The sequence below is a fragment of the Pyrus communis genome, chromosome 6 (assembly GCF_963583255.1).
Source record: "Pyrus communis chromosome 6, drPyrComm1.1, whole genome shotgun sequence".
Lineage (NCBI taxonomy): Eukaryota > Viridiplantae > Streptophyta > Magnoliopsida > Rosales > Rosaceae > Pyrus > Pyrus communis.
In genome coordinates, this window is record NC_084808.1 from 5,194,937 (window position 1) to 5,207,642 (window position 12,706).

Genomic DNA, 12,706 nt, shown 5'->3' on the forward strand with positions numbered 1-12,706 from the left:
TTGGGAACTCACGAGCAACTTCCCAATGGGTCACCCATCATGGGATTGCTCAAGCCCCCTTCTTGCTTAACTTTGGATCACTTCCCCGGCCCGCTCCACCACCGTAACACGATATTGTCCGTTTTGGGCTTACCATTCCCTCACGGTTTTGTTTTTGGGAACTCACGAGCAACTTCCCAGTGGGTCACCCATCATGGGATTGCTCTAGCCCCCTTCTCGCTTAACTTCAGAGTTCCTAAGGAACCCGAAGCCAGTGAGCTCCCAAAATGCCTCGTACAAGGTAGGGATGGGAATATACATTTAAGGATCACTTCCCTGGGCGATGTGGGATGTCACAATAAAAATGCTACTAAAGCCTAAAAATAAAGAATTGAAATCAAATAAAAAATTTTAAAAAAAAAATTGATTCATCCTTTATTTGGAGAATTTAAAACTTCAAAATCATCATCCATCCGTCAAAAAGAGTTTATTTTTCTCTTTGACATCATCTTAGGGTTTTAACCAAAACAGAACGTAAAAGAATTATTATGTGATTGTAAGGGTGTGATTATTGAATGTGGGTTTATTGGTAAATTTTGATTTTTGTGCTTATTTCATCTTGTACTTGATAGTAATTAGAAGAGAGCAACACTCGACAGTTTAACTAATGAACCCTCAAATGCTAGGGAACACGATTATGAGAAGTAGAAATGAATTACAAGCTAAGTTTACCAAATGAATTACAACATGCAATTCAGCTTATAAAGAGGTAGTCACCCCTAAAGAAATAGCAAACATCCCAGGCATGAACCAAAATGATCACAAAAGATACCGCCAGAACCAGCTAATCCTGGTGATCCACGAGCTGTACCATTGGTACTGACCTTAACCCAATGTAAAGAAACCTTGCACAACGAGTCGTGCTTTTTATCTTGCAATCTTGTTTTACTCATTACGCTTTCTTGTGAACGCCCAATTGTAACCTATGGCGTTCACACCATGAGGGGGTTGGACTACTGGTCTAAAACACTTCTCTTTTTCAAAGAATTTAATTCCACCTGGATTGCATCTTTCTGTTTAGGACAATCTTGTCTCTATTTGCACTCATCAATAGAGTTTGGCTCAATATTTTTGCTTAATATTATTTTAATGGCTAATGCAAATGAGAATATCATCGATGATTATTTGATTTCTATCCCACAATTCATTAGTACACGCATAATTTATGGAGATTTCTTTGCTTTCATGTACTTCTACCTCTTCAGGGGCATGTGTCTCATCAATGACATTTTCTTTTTTTTGGAAGTACATAAACATGAATTGTAGGTTCGTCATTCATTTCCCTTTCTGCCATGCCACCACTGCTTATCGTTTGTGCTTTAGAATTCATGTCACTAATTTCCACTACAATCACTGGGAGGATGTCCTCTCTCTCTCTCTCTCTCTCTCTCTCTCTCTCTCTCTACATATATATGAACTAATCCTTTGTTTGCTATTTGCTACCTACAAGGGGTTTTTTTTCCTTAAATTCTTTGATTTTTTTTTATTCATACTATTTTACCTTGTAAATAACAGAAGGGTAGTGTTCTCCACACACCATTTTTGCTTCTCACATACGCCTTTCAATTTTCAGTCTTCGGATAAAATGAATTGAAGAACATCAAATGACAAAAAATTAACAAGGGTGTGTGGAAGGTAAAAATGGGTGTGTGATAGCGCTATCCATAACAGATTACTCACTTTTTTAACAATAAATTGAATAGGACTCAACAAATTTAACAGTAAGAGGTTTCATTGGCCAATTTTATGTAATGTAGAGGAAATTGGCTGAAAAACTAATTTGGGGGGAAATTGACAATGAAGTGATGGTTCAAGGGGAAATGGAAGTTTACTCGTTGTTTTCGTAAGGAAATGCAAGCATTGGGGTGGCTTGCATGTAACTATATGAACTAGTATGAGGTGTATTTTATCTTAATGTCAAAACGTTTGAATGTTTGCCTCAACTCAATTTTTCAGTTTTTTTTTTAATCCATAATGGATGTGCTTAGTATTGTTTATGTTTATCATCGTGCTTTAAATTGTAGAAGTAATTACATAAACTTAATTATTTAATTTCTTAATAGATATTTATTATAACAATAAATGTGATATCCCATCCCTGAATTTCATAATTTACATTTCATATATTGTAGTTACGATGCATTTATATTTATGGTGTTGAATTTTTTTTGAAATCTACAAGGACGTATTTGATCCTTCTATGTTTCGTCATATTTCTTGGCATGTTTGGATAGTATGAGTCGATACGAAAGCATGGGGGGGGGGGAAGTGGAATGTAATTTAGAGCTGTAACAAAGACTATACGAAGCTTTGAACACCGAGGGCATTTTGGTCATTTTCATTATTTGGAACACATGTGGTCTTGGTTGTGTGCCATGTGGGATTGAATCGCTAACCCATTATCATAGGGTGATGGCATTGAATCGCAATGTGCACCATGTAGCAGTGATACATTGATGATCCCACCTAGTTAATTTGCATAGGGGGACCATACAATTTACGGGTTGTTCCTTGTTAATCCGCATGCAATAGGGGTGGGCACTTGAACCAAAAAACCGAAATCGAAACACGAACCAAATCGAAACGCACCAAACGGTTTGGTTTTGCAGTTTCAAAATGATTTCAGTTTGAAACCAAACCGAGTGAAGTAAAAATGGTTTGGTTGCAATTCCGGCCTTTTGAAAGAAAACCGAAACTAAAACCACATACCTTTATTAAATGTTAAATTTTAATTGGTTATTTCATTGAGTCCATACATATAGTATGTGTTGAGCTCCTGCTGAGGGAATCTGTGCTGCTCGAACCCCATCAAAGCAGTGTGTGTTGAGCTCTTTCAACTACATGCTCATTAATCTTGCGTTACTCCAGCATTCCTTATGCCAGCAAATTAGGAGTAGCAGACGCCGCTGACTGCCACCAGGAACCACCCACCACCCACCAACACTGCTTCTGTTTGTTTCACTCCTACTCTCACTCTCTAGTGACCAATTTCTCGTCTCTTTAAAATTGGATAAATATAAGGAAAAGATGAAGTATCAAAGTGAAGGATGAAACAATCAATCAAGGATGTGATCCCAATGCCATTCCCATTCCCAATTGTAAATGGAAAATGGGAAATGGAAGAAAAAAGGAGAATTGCAGTGCAGATCAAAGACAAGGAAAGATAAAAGCGAAAGGGAAAGCAAAGATCCAAGTAAAGTGATAGGGAAAGATAGACAACTGAGACTGCCTGCGAGTCTTTAAGTGAATGCTGATGAAAGACAGTGGTTACTTCTCTGATTCAAGAAAGTTGAAACACCAAAACTATTTTATTGAATTGGATGAATGTTGTATTGAAGGGCATGATTGAATTTTAATATTGTATGCATACTTGAACAATGCAGTAATAGAAGTGTATATCAAAGGAAAATGAAATGAGATACAGCTAGATAACCATAATAGTTTTTTCAAACAATGAAACCAAACCAAAACCGTTTAAAACCAAATCAAACCGAACCAAATGGTTTAGTTTCATTTCGGTTTTAGCCTCAAAACCGTACCAAACCGAACCGCACCTACCCCTATTAGGCAACCCTAGGATCGCTCCTGGTTATTCCGCATTGGGCGATCCTCGTTACCTAGGTATGGCCATATGTAGTATATGGGTGATCACGCCTAATTAATCCGCATTGGGTGATCATTGCCTATCAATGTTCTCGGTAATGGTTTTGGTTGGTTAATCCTCAATGGGGACTACATCCTATTCAGTTACCTATTGTAGGCTTCGGCCGAGTTGTGTCTCTCTATAGCCATAGACTTCGTATTTATTACATATATAAAGGATGATATTAAAAGCCTATGTGGCTCAATCTAGAAAGGGACATTTGAATCAAATAGTTTACATGATAGTGTTGCCTAAAAGAGAATGAATTCAGATGTGACTCATTCCTACTCGTAGTGAAGAGATGCAATGATGAAAAAGATACCAATCTCATTCCTACACGTGATTATATTATTGATGGTCTGTCATTCCTACACAACTTCGGGTTATGTGATGAATAATAATCATCTCGAAAGACTTGTGGTGAGATTCAAAATTGAATAACCAGTCCTATACGTGTTATTGAGGTGGATGGTGGTTAAATTATGAAATATATGGCAACTGGACCCTTGTGATTACGTGGAATTGATGATAGGCGAGTAATGAGTCACAATCTAAATAGAATGACATAATAATATAGACGATGATCACATTGACGGTTTATACAGTATTCAAAAGAAAAGTCATGCATGGACATATCACTACTTTTACGTTTAATCATTTGATTGTACTTATTTTCACATATGTTGTATTATGGTCACTCACACGGGCTTCTTAGCTTATCTGGAATGAGGATGCTTCTTTGGATGTGTGGGCAAACGATAAAGGACAAGATTAGGAATGAGGATATCTGAGGTAAACTAGGAGTAGCCGAAATTGAAGATAATATGAGAGAAAATCGGTTTAGATGGTGTGGACATGTGAAACGAAAACCTACAAATACTTCGATTAGAAGTTGTAATTACGAGACAGAGACTCAAAGTCAAAAAGGTAGAGGAAGACCTATGAAGACTTGGAACAAGACCTTAGGAAAAGATTAAACTACTTGAATCTAACGGAAACCATGGCACAAAATCGAGTTCAATGGCATTCTAGGATTCATATGGCGGATCCCACTTAGTGGGATATGGCTTTGTTGTTGTTGTTGCAATGTTGTTTTGAATGTGATATATAATGTTCTGATGCATAGGTTTTATCTTATTTATTGCAACCTGAGGGATTACAAGAGTGGGTTATTGGTTGGAGGTGGTGGTTGTTACTTTAATCGTGAAGTTGCATAGGTTCTTTTTCGATGTGTCATCCTTTGTTTTTGTAAACACTCAATGGTGTTGTTCAAGCTAGAATATCCCTCGCATAACTCCCTCTGTCTTGCTTGTCGAGCGTCAGGCAAGGTTTACTGCCTGATTTTCTGCATTATAAGTTTGGAATTAGTATGAAAGGTGCATTTGCAAGGCCTCTGGCAAGCCCTTAGGCTCTCAATCAAAGCTAAAGAAATGCTAAGTGTGCCATTGTTAGCTTTGTATAATAGATTGAGTTTTTAGTATTTAAATAAGTTGATTACTTGGACTACAAGTTACATAGACTTCTTAGTTCAAATGGATTGTTTACAGATGGGTTCAACCTGTAAAAAGTTATTTTCTCTAACTTGTAAACAAGGATTTTTGGTCAAAATATCATATACTCAGTTATAGGAAGATCTATGTTTATTAAGTTTGTCGACTTTCTTGGAACCAACTTGATTAACAACAAGATAAAGGAAAACAATTAGTTTAGAGTATCTAAACATGTGAAACTTTGAAATAAGCATTGAAAACCATTATAAAGAGTATAGAAAGTATATAAAAGGCAGATCTACTTCACCAAAATGTAAATAAAGGAAGTTCGGGCAAGGTTTAAAATTGGTAAGCAAGGTTTGTCACCTTGCTGAGCACCTCTTCTTGTGTTTACAAAATAAACACTTTCTTTAAGGGAAATAATACTAAATGTTTACAAAAGGGACTACACAAAAGCATGTAGCAGAGCTTCTAAAAATGATAAAGGATAGCTTTGCTGTGAAAGAGATACAAGGGAAATGAAAGAAAATAACAAGATTTTCTGGGTTCTTGCTATTTTGTTCAAAGTGTTGAGAGTCTTTTTCACTTACTTTTCTCGCTGCTTTTATAGGCTTTTAGCCCGAGTGTCTAAACTTCCTCTTTCTAGTGCATTTCTCTCCCATGTGATTACCTTCGGTAAGGAGTGAGTCACCGCTTAATTTTCCGTTATTTACCCATTTCTACCATGGAAAAGTACCTTTTAGCCAAGGCCTGATTGCCATGTACTCCTTGTTACTTCAATTGTAGGGTTATTACCTATTAGCTACCATGCAATAATATTTAAATAATTAGTAGGTCCCTGCCTTCACCAAAGTAGCCATCAGCATAAGTTTTAAATCCTTTTTGCATGTTTAGGCTTTCTTTTACTCAATTTCTTCTATTTTCTCTCATCTTAGTTGATTCCTTACTAACCAATTTTCTCCATGGCCCCTAAATTGTGTCCTGCATATGAATCTTATGAAGGTATTGTCAACCTCTGCCACCTACTAAATGGCCTTCACTGCCCCCGAGCTGGTCTCAATTTGCCCATCATCTTCTTAGAAGATGGGTTCATTCATTCGAGCATGCCTGGACTTCCAAAGTACTAGTTGTAGTGGAGAACAACATGCTCGTTGCAAATTGGTTCGCCCCAAACCCCTATACCGCTGAGGCAAGAATCTCAGCATCCAAGTCGTCCAATTTCAAAATGGGTTTTCATTCCATGAGGGATACAACATGGTCCAAATGGGTGGATGAGTTAGAGCCCATCTTCAAGAAGAAATGGTTGTCAAATGGCATTTATGAGCTCATCATGATGACTAAGACCACCATTCCTATCAAGCATGAACTTTTCTCTACAACACTGTTTTTTTGGAACATAGGGACCAACATTTTCGACTTCAGGATGGGTCTCATATCTTCTACTATTCTGGACATGGCCCAAGTTTTTGGTTTGAGGTCGTTGGGCAGATGTGTAGATCTCACACCACCGTTGAAGCTTCAGTGGCCTCTTTAGCCATCACCAGCTTGGAGCATAACTCCATTACCTTTAAAAGCTATGAGACCTCATTTGCGGGCTTCATCTCATTTGCCAAGAACAAGTATAACCCGCCATCTCCCACTACTGATAGAGTTCAGTTGCACATGTACTTCCTTTTATATTGATTGAACAAACATGTGTTCCCAACAAATCTAAGGGAGTAAAGCTGGAATGGATCCCTTTGGTGGAGGCCCTGCATTCTTTTAATGACGTTGCTGCTAGGCCCTTCATCCTGGCACATCTCTACCATCTTCTTTATGGGATGACCATAGGTCAGCCCTTTGAAACCAACCTTAATGGAGCCACAACGATGATCCAACTTTAACTATAATGGTACTTTCCAGAGTTTAGGGCTCCTAACTTAGAATTTCCAAAAGGAGCAGCTCATGCCTGAATTCTCACAGAGACCCTTGGCACCAATCATTCTACCTTGGCCTCCCTATATTTCTTTAAGATTTGTAGGACCATGACCGTTTTGGAGTGAGGTGCCTCTGTTCTTAAGAGGTACCCTTTGTTTTCAAACAACCTATTTTAAGACTCATTTGGGGAAAATGTCAGCAATCAATGCAAGGAAAACTTCATCAGTTGCATTTAACCAAAAGACTTGTCTTGGGTAGCAAGAGGTGACCGCTCCAACTATGAACGAGGCTTGGAAGTTTGCCATCCCAACTTTTATGGCAGGCAACTAGGGTTTAGGCAAGCCATCCATGTCCTTTTCTTTTACAGTGTTCATTGTGGGACCTCCTACCATCTTCACTCTCCCTTAGAAGTCACCATTCGGCCTAGTTGGTGAAGTCTTAAGGTTATGACCAAGATAGCTCATAAACCTACTACCCTAAATTTTGAGTGCATCCTCACATTCACCACTTGGTGGGAGACAAATGGACTCTAAAATATGGTCAAGATATCAGAGAAGACCATGACTGGATCTTTGGGCAAGTCTTCTTCAGGTCTTTTCCTAAGAAGAAGGAGTTTGACAGCTGAAAGGAAACTATCAACCAAAAGAATTAACTCTTGCTGATAGGTATACACTATTGATATCTTTCTGCATTAATCTCATAAAACTCAGCACACTAACTATTTTTTCTCTTTGCAGCTTAAGACAATCCCAAGGAAACAGCTGTTGGGCCAGAAGAGGATGATGCAGATAAACTGGTCTTTAGAGAAGTTGTTACGACAGCAGCCAGGAAAGAAGCAAACTCTAGCCATGCTCCCGGTGACACTGAGAACATCTATGAGATATCCAGTGAATCAGAGTCTAAGGCTGGGCCTAGACCAAAGACTAGAACTTCTCCTCAAGCAAGTTATTCTGTTATGGTTTCTTCCGATTCTAAGTCCAAGAGACGATCAAAGGCCAAACATGATGTCCCTACTTCAAAGGCTTCCCATTCTAGGAAAATGACCAAGTCTCAAACTTCCCAAACAACAGTTCCTCATCAAGCAGAGGCGGGCATGAAAAAGCTGAAGTCAGCCAATAAGCAATCTTAACCCTATCCAACCTCTTTCTTTTTATTATGACCAGTTAGTTTACTGTGTTATTTATGTGACAGGACCTACTGCCAGCAAGAAGCTTGATTCTCCTCCGAAAGAAACAATGACTAGATTAGAGGAAAGTCAGAGTGATAGAGAGGTCCTCTTAAAAGTCTTAAGGGATTTAAAGGTAACTTCTGTTTTAGATACTGTTGCTACATTCCTTCTAAGCTCTGATTCTTTTATAAACATGAGTTACTTGTTCTTTTAACAGGCTTCTAAAATAGAAAGGTCCCCCCAAGCTAAGCTCATCTTATCTCCTGCCCGGCCGATGCACACTTTTTCTCCTAGGACTAAGCCTTCATAGGTAAGTCATTCTTCCTAGTAGCCCGATAACTTGATGTTTGTTTTAAATATTGACTTTGATGATGTTGTCTTTCCCAGGCAGGGAAGAACACCATACCCCCGAAGGTCAGGCAAGTACTAACTACTTCTTCTTAGTCCCCCTGATTATCTCAACAACTCTTACCTCTTAATTCAACCCTACAACACGAGATATGGTGCACTGTGTAGAAGATGAAAGCATAACCTCTATAAGTGCCTTGTTTTCTTGTGCAGTTTTGAGTTGTTCATTTTTCTAAACTAATCTTTTATCTACTACCTTTGCTAGTCTTCCCCTCTCCTTGAAGTCACTAGACCCAAAACTCCAGTTGTTGATGTCCTAAGAGTGCTCAAGATTCAGTGACCTCAAAGGCCACAGTAGTTCGAAGGGTCCCTATCAACCCAGGAGCTCCGGACAAGTCTGTACCTATAGAAGCAACATCACCTATCCTTCCAACCAAAGATCAGGATCAGCCTAAGGTAAAGAGATCTTCCTACACCTTTGTTTTCTTTACTATTGATTAGAGTTATATCCTGATTTGTTCTGTTTATGGTTTTCGAGTCTCCAGTGGTGATTCGGGCAACACTCATCAGTCAAACATTGGTGAAGTTGCTTTTTCCAAACTTGTTCGGGCTGCTGGGGTCACTGGTTTTCCCATTCCTCACCCAAGGAGGGCTACATCTACTAGATCTTCTTTAGCTTCAGGCTCTTCAAAGATGCCTTCTCCCTTGGCCTCGCTCCCAACATGACTTCTCTGCTACCTTTAGCCTAAAATCCCTCCAAGAGGCCGAACGTGCCTTGATTGAGCTATATCAGCTCAAACAAATGACAAAGGTGTAGTATGAATCCTTCTAATCCTTCTTTGAGAACCTAAGGTCTCTGAGGGGCCAACATCAAAATGTTGAGAGACAGGCTTAGAGGGTGAAATGTCACAAGGAAAAACACACTCAATCCTCAACCAACCTACAACAATTGGCAGAGGAGTAGCAATGGAGGATAGGATCATGGTGGTAGCTTTAAAGATTAATAAGCTAGAGCAATAACTGTCTACACTGAAGGCTAAGCAGATGCACCTTTTTAACAAGCTTTACAAGAAGATTGAAAAGGTCAAGAACGTGTATCAAGAAGTGGAGGATTTTGAATCCCATCTTGCCAACAACAATATTGTCATGGAGGAGCCTGGCCACATCTTTACTATCATCCAGACTTATCACTCTAGGATAGATGCTTTAGCTAAGGATGTAGTCCTACAATAAAGATCTCTTGCACTTCCCAATTTTAATTAAAGCTTCTTTTGATTCGCTGCCATCCTCTAGCTAATACTTTTATTTATTTACATTCTTATTTCTACTAAAATCTCAACCAAACAAAAGAGAACAAATGAAACTACTTTGAATACAACTATCAGTTCAGCAATTCATCAATCTAGATTACATCAAATCGCAATCTCTAGTATCCCACAGAGTTAGGTGATACTTCCTCAAGTACTTGCTATTGATTGGATGTTTCTAAAATCTCTTTCTACTAAGTAATATGCTCCCTTGTCCATAACTTTGGTAATTGTAAAAGGACCCTCCCAAGTGGGGCTTCATTTCCCAAATCCTCTTACTTGTGCCACCAAGGGCAATATTGCCTTCTACACCAATTCTCCTTCCTTAAATGATCTCAACCTCACTATTTATTGTAAGCTCAGGCCACTGCCTCTTTCCCTTCTTGGATCTTGTTCAAGGTCTCCATTCGGGCAACATCTAGATCTTCAATCCCTTAACAAACCCTGAATATATTCATCACTATATTGTAGGCTGAATTGGTTTTGGAGTCTTACATAAATCACATTGATCTCTATAGGAAGTACAACATCTTTCCCGAATGTCAATGCATAAGGGGTAGTTCCAATCCCTGTTCTTTTTGAAATTCTGTAGGCCTAAAGAGTGTCTCCCAACTTCTCATGCCAACTTTCTAGGCTCTCTGCGACCATTCTTTTTATGATATTTACCAATATCTTGTTGCTAGCTTCTACTTGACCATCAGACTAGGATAATAAGGGCTAGATTGGATCAGATTTATCTTGAACTTGGCCGCAAATTGCTCCACCTCCCTTGAAATGAATGGTGGTTCTCTATCTGTGACAATTGTTTCAAGAACACCATACATGTGTAAGATCTTGGTCTTAATGAATTTTTTCATAGTAGCTGAATTGATGGTCCTCACAGCTGAAGCTTTTACCCACTTGGTAAAGTAGTCAATTACCACAATTATGAAGGTGTGCTCTTTGCTAGAAGCTAGATTTATCCACCCAATAAAATCCATAGCTCATCTTTGGAAAGGCCAAGGTTTCACCGTTGGATTAAAAGGCATGGATAGTATGTGCTGAAGAGGTCCATGTCTCTGGCACTCTTCACATCCTTTAGCATAAGCCTTAATATCTTCTTCCATTTTTGGCCAGAAGTACTCATATCTTCTTAGTAACCACCTCATCTTTGTTCTTACTTGGTGTGCTCCACAAATGCCTTCATGTACTTCAGCCATTACCCTCATTGACTCTTCCAAACCCATGCATTTTAATAAGAGTCCATTTGGAGTTTTTCTCAACAAAGTTCTATCGCACATAACAAATTTAGATGCTTATCATCTGAGCCTATTTCTAGTGAGGAGAGAAGGGTTTTTCAAGTACTGGATGATAAGTGTCCTCTAGTGCTCCATTTCAGGCTCTTCGGTCATCACATCCAAGCTAAATCCTCTCTTAAGGATGGTAGGGAGACTTGTCCTCTGTACTTCTACTTATAATTTACGCATTCCTTCTTGGATTTGTGCTCCAAAAGCCAATTGTCCCATCTCATTTGCAGCCAAGTTTGATTCTTTATGAATATGGTTAATTGAAATTTCATTTCCCCAATATCCTAATAGTTGAGTAGCAGCCATATAATACCTTGGCATTGTGATATGCCTACAATTGTATTCCCCATTTAATTGGTTAACACCAACTTGGAGTCACTATACACTTCCACTTCAGCTGCTCCCAACTCCATTAAGATTTCTAAGCCAATAATCAATGCCTCATACTATGCCCTTGTTGTTTGTGGTATCTCCTAAAATGAGTAACAATGCTGGACTCCTTGTGGATCAATAATGACTATCTAAGCCCCTATAGCCTGTTGTGTGCAGGATCCATTGAAGTATAACTCCAGGGGATGATCCATAGGCTAGCTATCATCTTTACTTCTTGTTGTATCCATTCTTCTTTGCCCGACTGCGTTTTACTGGATGAGATCCATATGTTAGCTACCTCTAATGAAACAGGGATGCTGATTAATTCCTCTTGGGATTCCTGGTGCTCGGCCAAAAAGTCTGCAATTACTTGTCCCTTCATTGCCTTTTGGGGCATATATGGAAGCTAAATTCTGATAGTGCTAGTATCCATTTCCTAATCCTTCCAGTTAACATTGGTATAGACATCATATATTTGATTACATCAGACATCGTATATTTGATTACATTAGTCTTGGCAATTATGTGGATGTGGCAGGGCAACATGTAATGCCATAATTTGCTAGTAGTGAAATATAAGGTTAGACACAACTTCTCAATTAGGGTGTATCTTGTCTCCACATCAAAAAGGATTCTACAGAGGTAGTATCATGCTTGTTTTTTCCCCCTTCATTATTCTAAGCCAGCAAACTCCCTATAAATCTCTCAGATGTTGAAATGTAGAGCTTCAAGGGCTTTCCTCTTTGGGGAGGCATGAGTATTGGAGGAAAGGCTAGGTATGCCTTAACTTTATCAAAAGCTTCCTAGTGTTCCAGTCTCCACTTGAACTTGTCTTGATTTTTCAACCTCAATAGATGGGTTAAAGATTGGATTTTGTCATCAGGTTGGCAATAAACCTTCTCAAGAAGTTAATTTTTCCCAACAGTCTTCGCAACTGCACTTTGTTAGTGGGCATAGACGATTCCATTTTAGCTTTGGCTTTGTTTTTGTCCACTTCTACACCTCTTTGATGGACCAAGAATCCTAAAAAGTTGCCTAACCTCACCCTGAAAACACACTTTCTGGGATTCATTTTTAGTTTATGGGTCCTTATTTCAGCAAGGCTTGCCTGAGATCTTCCAAGCGTTATTCCTAGG